Raw genomic sequence first — 9,144 nt, 5'->3', positions numbered from 1 at the left:
GGGGGCAGACTGCTGAGCCCTGCCTCTTCATCTATATTTAGATAGGTTCCAGGGCCATAACAGAGGAAGCAAATGCTCCTCCAAAGTGACTGTAATTGGAAGTTCTAGCAGGTGTCAGACGAGCTGGGGATAATTCCATGCTCTTAGGCAGAGGTTGATTGACAACTGTCTTGTATTTCTCCTATTCCCAGGATTTATGACCCTTTCTGGTCTTGAAACAGGAATTTGGATTCTGCCAGTCCCAAGAAGCCAAGATGATGTTTTTGAGTGACCAGATATTGGGAATTCCCTACCTCTTTCAGACTGTGGCCAGCATGCTAAGCAACACAGTAAAGTTCTTGGTGTACATCCACATCTTTGTTGTTGAGCCCCAACAGAAGAAGCCCACAGACCTGATCCTTACCCACCTGACAGTGACCAACACAGTGACCCTTCTCACATGAGGTATTTCAGAGATGGTGGTGTCATTGGGATGAAAAATATCCTGGATGACATTGGCTGCACGGTAGTTATATATGTGAGGAGAGTAGCCCAGGATCTGTCCATCGGCTCCATCTGTCTCCTGAGTGTGTTCCAGGCTATCACCACCAGTTCCAGCACCTCCTGGTGGTCCCAGGTCAAGCCCAGAGCCTCCCATTACATCCTCCCTTCCTTTCTCTTTTTCTGGCTCCTGAATACGCTGATCTCCATCAATATATTTGAATCTGTTAAAGCCATCAAAAATGTCAACAACACAGAAAATACTTATATCACAAAATACTGTTCTACTAAACCCAAGAGCAGTGGTGTTACTGTCCCTTTAACTTTAACTGGTTTGACTTTCCAAGATTTTGTCTTTTCGTTTACTCATGAGCTGGGCCAGAGGCTACATGGTGATCGTGTTACACCGACACCACAGGCAAGTCCAGCACATCCACAGCACCAAATCCTCCACGGAGACCAGGACAATTCACACCATCCTGCTCCTCATCAGCTGCTTCATTTGCTTCTATTGCATCAACGGCCTCATCACCTTGCATTTGAGCTTGAAGGAACATGACATTGAGCTGGAGAGTGTCATGAACTTCCTGTCGAGTTTTCCCTTGCCCTCCCCCTTGGTGCTGATATGCCTAGATCCCCATTTTCCCTGACCCCAGTGTGTCCTAGAGATGATGAGATGTTTCTGTCCTTCAGTGGATCACAGGGATCAGCACATCATTACCCACACCTTTTCTGTCTACAGGCATGAGCAGAGGTTGACAGGAACCAAAAGGTCTTGTTTCTGTTACATTCTTCCAGATGCTTGCTGCACTGACATGTTTCCCCATTCCTCGACAACCTCCAGTGGTTGTCCATCCTCCGCTGCATTGAACAAAAACTCCTCAGCATTAGTTTAAAACACTCAATCCCTTTGCCCTCTCCTACCTCACCTCACTACTCTCCTACTACAACGCAGCACACAGACTTTGCTCCTGTGGTGCTAACCTTCTCATCGTACCTCAATCTCATCTATCTCATCACCCATCTCCCTCCTACATCCTGGAATGCTCTCCCTCTTCAAATCTAACAATTACTCTTTCCTCCTTCAAAGCCTTACTGAATGCACATCTCTTCCAAGAGACCTTCCTCGACTAAGCCCTCTTTTCCTTTTCTTTCGTTCCCATCTGTGTCGCCCTGACTCGCTCCTTCATTTATGTACTTATCTGTAATTTATTTATTTATAGTGGTGTGTGTCTCCCCGCATGGAGTATAAGCTGGTTGCGGTCAGGGAATGTGCCCAATATGTTGTTATACTGTACTTTCCCAAGAGCTTGATACAGTGCTCTGCACATAGTAAGTGCTCAATAAATACGACTGACTGACTGACTGACCAACTGAATGCACACAGTTAGTAGGAGTAAATACCACTGATACACTGAGTGATGACTGTTTCAAGCCTGGTCTAAACTGCAGCTGGAATTTCTGCTAACCAGACTACGTACAATGTTTTACCTCCAAATCTTATAATATAGAAGCAGCATGGACCTGGGAGTCAGAAGATGTGGGTTCCAATGCCAGCTTTGTCACATGTCTGCTATGTGATCTTGGGCAAATCACTTCACTTCTTTGTGTCTCGATTCCAACTGTAAAATGGGAATTCAATACTTGTTCTCCTATTTAGGCAGTGAACTCCATGTGGGACAGGGACTGTGTCCAAACTAATTTATTTTACATACACCACTGCTTAGAACATAATAAATGCTTAACAAATACTATTGAAAAAAACCCACTTACTCCTGTCACAACCCTTATCTTAGGACATGACCCTAACAGAATTCCTAGCCATTCTTTACCTAATCGCAGGCCCTGGACTCATTCTCAGCTACATGGGAAGGTGCTACATAGGTCATCCCATCCCAAGGCAATGGAAAATTGAGGACTTTTCCCACCTGAACCAAAATTTCCCTGTGGCACATGGATCCATTCCACAAGGAAGGTGAAACTCTAAATTTAAAATTGAAAGGAGGAGGGCAGCAACTCCCGAAACTGAGTATAGTCTAGTGGAAAGTCAGAGGACATGGGCTATAATCCCAACTCTGACACGTGTCTGCTGTGTGACCTTGGGCAAGTCACTTCATTTCTCTAGACTGTAAACTCAATTTGGGCATGGAATGTGTCTGCCAAGTGTTGTACTGTACTCTCCCAGAAGCTTAAATCAATACTATGCACGCAGTAATCACTTAATAAATGCCACTGATTGATCGATTCTCTGTGCCTCGGCTTCCTCATATACGAAATAGGGATTCAATACCTGTTCTTCCAATTTAGACTGTGAGCCTCATGTGGGACAGGATTATCTTCTATCTACCCCAACTTTAGTACAGAGCTTTACACTTAGCGAGTGTTTAACAAATGCCACAATCAATCAATTACTGCTACTGGTAATTCCAACCTGTGCATTCTTTTCCAGGACTTAAAACAGTGCTCTGTACCCATTATGGGTTTAATGAACTCTTCTCTGCATTATCTCCTTGAACCGCTCCCATTTGGCTTCCCCGAAGAAACTGACCTCTCAAAGATCATAAATGATCACCTTCTTGCCAAATCCAATGACTTCTACTTTATCCTACTCCTCCTGAACCTCTACCCTGCCTTTGATACTGTTGACCACCCCCGTTTCCTGGCAACATTATCCGACCTTGGCTTCACTGACACTGTCCACTCCTAGTTCTCCTCCTATTTCTTTGGCCACTCATTCTCAGGCTGTTTTCTGGGAGCTCCTCAAGGTTCAGATATGGATCTCCTTCTATTCTCCATCTACACCCACTCCTTTGGAGAACTCATTCACTCCCATGGCTTCGACTACCATCTCAGTGTTGATGATTCCCAAATTTACATGTCCAGGACTGATTTCTCTTCTCTGCAGCCTCATATTTCCTCCTGATATCAAGACCTTGCTATTTGGTTGCCCCACTGACATCTCTAACTTAACTGCTAAACAGAACACCTCATCTTCCCACCCAAACCCTGTCCTCTCCCTGACTTGCCCCTCACTGGAGACAGCACCACCATTCTTTCATAGTCCTGTCATATCCTCAGCACGTCTCTATCATTCAACCCTCTGATGCCAACAAGTACAGTGTATCTCGATTTCATTTATCTCACCAACGTTCTACTCATGTCCTGACATTTGCTTGGAATGCCCTCCCTTCTCATACCTGAAAGATAATTACTCTCCCCCCATTTAAATTCTTATTGAAACCATATCTCTTCCAAGAGGTTTTCCTTGGCTAAGTTCTTGTTTCTTCTTCTCCCTCTCCCTTCTGTATTGTCCTTGTACTTGGATTTGTTCCTTATTTTCACCCGTCCCTTAGCCCCACACCACTTATGGACATAACCATAATTTATGTATTTACATTAATGTCTGTCTCCAGCTCTAGACTGTAAGTCCATTGTGGGCAGGGAATGCATCTATCAGTTCTGCTATACTGTACTCTCCCAAGCACTTGGTACAGTGCTCCTGGGCCCACGTTCCTTCCACTAAGCCTTGTTGCTTTCAGGTTCAAGAAGGTGGGTCCAGATATTGGTGGGAAGGAAGCTGACCAACGGGTGACGATGTAAAGCATCTCATCCATCTTGTCCTCCTCCTCAGTCTCTTTCCTCAGTCCCAGCCATGGAGACAAACCACAGCTGTGTTCTGACTTTGGAAATGAAGGAGCTTGAAACTTATCGACATTGGGCATTTGGTCTTTGTTGACTGTTCCTTCCTCTTACCAGAAAACTCGTGGTCCAGGTGGGAGTTTGACATTCCTTTCAATTTGAGGGTTCAGAGAGCTTCATCCCTTGATGGCGACTTGGCAGTCAAAGCACTGATTGCTTAATTGCTCGTTTCCTTCATTAACCTATCACTGGCATCTGATGAGGAGTAGGTTTCTCACTGGGGAGGGAAGTGGGCTTCTCCATCAGAAACCTCTCAGAGCTTCCTTGCAGAGACTGTCACAGCCACAGAAAGTGACATGGTAATGATGGCCCAGGGGGCGATGAACTCACCCTCACCTCGTTCCTATAACTGCTTCCCCATCAGGGCTTCCAGATTCAGACAGACCTAGCCCTTTGGTCTGCAGCCCAGCAGCGACACAGGCAGACCCAGGTTAGTGTTTCCTTTCCGCCCAAACAATATCACCAAGATCCACCCTTTCCTCTCCATCCAAACCACTGTTGTGCTGGTACAAGCTCTCATAATATCCCGACTGGATTATTGTGTCAGCCTCCTCTCGGATCTCCCTTCTTCCTATCTCTCCCCACTCCAGTCTATCTTCATTTCGCTGCCCAGATCATCTTCCTACAGAAACGCTCTGGGCATGTCACTCTCCTCCTCAAAAACCTCCAGTGGTTTGCCTATCAATCTTTGCACGAAACAAAACCTCCTCACTCTTGGTTTCAAAGTTCTCCATCACCTTGCCCCCTCCTACGTTACCTCTCTTCCTACTGCTCACCCTGTACACTCCCCTCCTCTGCCGCTCACCTCCTCACTGTTCCCCGTTGGCGCCTATGCTGCCGTCGACCCCTGGCCCACGTCCTACCGCTGTTCTGGTATGCCCTCCCTCCTCACGTCCGCCAAACTAACTCTCTTCCCCTCTTCAAAGTCCTACTCAGAGCCCACCTCCTCCAAGAGGCCTTCCCAGACTGACCCCCCTTTCCCTCTGCTCTGCCTCCTCTTCCCTCCCACCCCACCCTCTGCTCCTCCCCTTTCCCATCCCCTTAGCATTGTGCTCACTTGTATATATTATTTATTACCCTATTCATTTTGTTAATGAAGTATACATTCCCTTGATTCTATTTATCTTGATGATGTTGCCTTGTTTTTGTTGTGTTTTGTTTTGCTTTGCTGTCTGTCTCCGCCGTTTAGACTGTCTCCCATTTAGACTGTGAGCCCATCATTGGGCAGGGATTCTCTCTATCTGTTGCCAAATTGTACATTCCAAGCGCTTAATACAGTGTTCTGCACATAGTAAGAGCTCAATGAATACTATTAAAGGAATGAATGAATTTCTGGAAATCTAAAGATGGGATGGACCGTCTTAGAACCTTCCTCCTTAAAAAGGAGGTGGGATAGAGTCTGTCTTCCAGGACCCTGTATTTTGGGAAAGGGGTGATCAAGGATAAGGTCTCTGACTGGAGTGTCTATGTGGAGGTGAGTTCCCAGCACCTTACCCTCCAATCTACCCGACCCCTGCTGCCCCACATTGGTCTCTTTCAAGAAAGCTGTAAGCAGCATTGCCAAATAGAAAGAGCTCGGGACTGGGAGACAGAGGACCTGGGTTCTAATTCCACCTCCAACACTTGTCTGCTTTGTGACCTTGGGCAAGTCACTTTGCATCTCTGTACCTCATCTACAAAATGGGGATTCAATACCTCTTCTCCCTCCTACCTTTGCACATATCTTTAAATTATAAATTATTTATTCATATTAATGTCTGTCTCCCCCTTTAGACTATAAAATCATAATAGGCAGGGAACGTGTCTGTTAATCTTGTCATACTGGGCTCTCCCAAGCTCTGGGTACAATGCTCTGTGAGCCCCATGTGGGACAGAGATGTTATCTGACATGATTAACTCATATCTACACCACTATCTAGAACAGCATTTGAACACATTATCATTATTATTATTTCTTTTACAAATTTCTTCTCCTATCTTCCCTCTCTTCATTTCATCTCTTTCCTTTCTCCTCTTGCCAGATTTTATACATTTTTTTCTTCTCCACTTCCTTCTCCTCTGTTCTTGTTTTCTTATATCTCTTTGGGGCTTTCTCCCACTTTCTTCATCTCTTCTGTGGTTCTTGTCTCCTTCATCAGAGTTTCTTGTCCCTCTCTTCCAAATCTCTTTTTCCTGGCCTTGTTACAATTCACTCAATTTGTTTTCTACTGTTTTTAATCTATTTTCTCTCTCTCCCTCTCTACTTCTCTATGGTTTCTCTTTATTCCACCACTTCATTCTTCTTTATCTCTTCTCAATCAAACCCCAGGCTCCTCTCATTTCTTTTATTCATTCACTCATTCAATAGTATTAATTGAGCGCTTACTATGTGCAGGCCACTCTACTAAGCACTTGGAATGTACAATTCGGCAACAGATAGAGACAATCCCTGCCCAATGATGGGCTTACAGTCTAATCAGGGGAGACAGATGGACAAAAACAAGACAACATAATCACGATAAATAGAATCAAGGGGATGTACACCTCATTAACAAAATGAATAGGGTAATAAAAATATATACAAATGAGCACAATGCTGAGGGGAGGGGAAGGGAGAGGGGGAGGAGCAGAGGGAAAGGGGGCTTAGTTGAGGCGAGGCGAAGGGGGAAGAGGGAGGGAGCAGAGAGCGGAGGGGGAGCAGAGAGGGAGCAGAGGGAAAAGGGGAAGCTCAGTCTAGGAAGGTCTCTTGGAGGAGGTGAGCTCTCAATAGAGCTTTGAAGAGGGGAAGAAAGTTAGTTTGGCAGAGGTGAGGAGGGAGGGCATTCCAGGATAGCGGTAGGACGTGGGCCAGAGGTCGACGGCAGATAGGCTTGATCGAGGGACGGTGAGGAGGTGAGCGACAGAGGAGCAGAACCTGTGGGGTGGGCAGTAGGAAAAGAGAAAGGAAGTGAGGTAGGAGGGGGCAAGGTGATAGAGAACCTTGAAGCCCAGTGTGAGGAGTTGTGTTTCATGCGGAGGTTGATAGGCAACCACTGGAGGTTTTTAAGGATGGGAGCGACATGCCCAGAGCGTTTCTGCAGGAAGATGATCTGGGCAGCAGAATGAAGAATAGACTTGAGTGGGGAGAGGTAGGAGGAAGGCAGATCAGAGAGAAGGCTGACAGAGTAATCCAGCCAGGATATCATTTCTTCTTTTTCAATCCCTTTCCCACCAAGCCCATTCCTGGAACCCAGGTAATTGTGACTTCCAGACTCGATTCTTTCCACTAGGCCATGTTTCTTCTTTTCAATTCTCACTTTCTCTCTGTGCTCATCTTTCCTTCTTCACATGTCTTTTCAAGCAGGGCAGGGATCTTGTCTACCAGCTCTATTTTACTGTATTGATAATAAGAGTATTTTTAATGTTGGTATTTGTTAAGCGCTTACTATGTGCCGAGCACTGTTCTAAGCGCTGGGGGAGATACAGGGTAATCAGGTTGTCCCACGTGAGGCTCACAGTTAATCCCCATTTTACAGATGAGGGAACTGAGGCACAGAGAAGTGAAGTGACTCGCCCACAGTCACACAGCTGACAAGGGGCAGAGCTGGTGAGAAGCAGCGTGGCGCAGTGAGAAGCAGCGTGGCGCAGTGGAAAGAGCACGGGCTTTGGAGTCAGGGCTCGTGAGTTCGAATCCCAGCTCTGCCACTTGTCAGCTGTGTGACTGTGGGCAAGTCACTTAACTTCTCTGTGCCTCAGTTCCCTCATCTGTAAAATGGGGATTAAGACTGTGAGCCCCACGTGGGACAACCTGATTCCCCTGTGTCTACCCCAGCGCTTAGAACAGTGCTCGGCACATAGTAAGCGCTTAACAAATACCAACATTATTATTATTATTATTATTAAGTCATGACCCTGACTCCGAAGCCAGTCTCTTTTCCACTAAGCCACGCTGCTTCCCCAATGTGTCAAGCACTGTTCTAAGCAATGGGGGAGATAGAAGGTAATCAGGTTGTCCCACGTGAGCTCACACTCTTAATCCCCATTTTACAGATGAGGTAACTGAGGCACAGAGAAGTTAAGTGACTCACCCAAAGTCATATAGATGACAAGTGGTGGAGCTGGGATTAGAACTCATGACCTCTGACTCCCACACCCGTCTTTTTCCACTAAGCTGCACTGCTTCTCTAACAAAGCATTAGTCTAGTGCTCTGCCCATGGAAGTGCCAGCAAGTACCAATGATTGATAAGCTCTAGTTCATTGTGGGCAGGGAACATGTCCACCAACCTTATTGTATCGTTCTTTCCCAGACACTCAGGACCCCGCTCTTCACACAGTAAGCATTTAATAAATAACATTATTATGATGATAAATATCATTGATTGATTGCTATGTGGTAAGTGCTGTACTAAGTGCTGGAATATAAATGTGTTGATGAGATATAACCACAATCCTTTGTCTCCAAGGGGTGTACAATCTAAGAATAAGATAGTTGATGACAGTCACATGCGATAAGAACAAAATATGAAAGTTGAGGATGATGATAAATAGGACAGAAGCAGCAGGGCCTCAACCTCTTCACGGCTCAGACCTGGTGTAGCAGAAGTCACAGCTTTGGTTCAATCAATCGGTCAATTAGTCAATGGTATTAATTGAGCAACTAATATGTGCAGAAAATTGCACTAAATGCTTGAGTGAGTTCAATACAACAGAGTTGGTAGTCATGTTTCCTGCCCACTGTGAGCTTCCAATCTAGAGCTTACAGTCTAGTGGTGACACCAGTGACCTGCTCAACCTTCTCAAGGCTGAAAAAGCTGTTACCGATTAATTCTGCCTAGTTCAGATAGAGGCCAGTGGAAATTTTCTGGGAAGCTAGGCATTGCAGAAATTTTCTATGTTGACAATTGCCCCATGTTTCTCAAATCCCCCAGGATCTGCTTCCAGGATTTGGCTCCTTGAGATTGATGTAGCGTCTTCAGGACTCTGTAGTTCCTGAAGATATCAAGACA

At 45.6% G+C, this 9,144-nt stretch overlaps 1 pseudogene; it reads left to right on the top strand.

Annotated features, from left to right (window-relative positions):
• Nucleotides 255–1,130, top strand: ORNANAV1R-PS3057 (vomeronasal 1 receptor ornAnaV1R-ps3057 pseudogene; annotated as a pseudogene).

The sequence above is a fragment of the Ornithorhynchus anatinus genome, chromosome 4 (genome assembly GCF_004115215.2).
Source record: "Ornithorhynchus anatinus isolate Pmale09 chromosome 4, mOrnAna1.pri.v4, whole genome shotgun sequence".
In the NCBI taxonomy this organism is placed as follows: domain Eukaryota; kingdom Metazoa; phylum Chordata; class Mammalia; order Monotremata; family Ornithorhynchidae; genus Ornithorhynchus; species Ornithorhynchus anatinus.
This window is presented reverse-complemented; position numbering and strand designations above follow the sequence as displayed.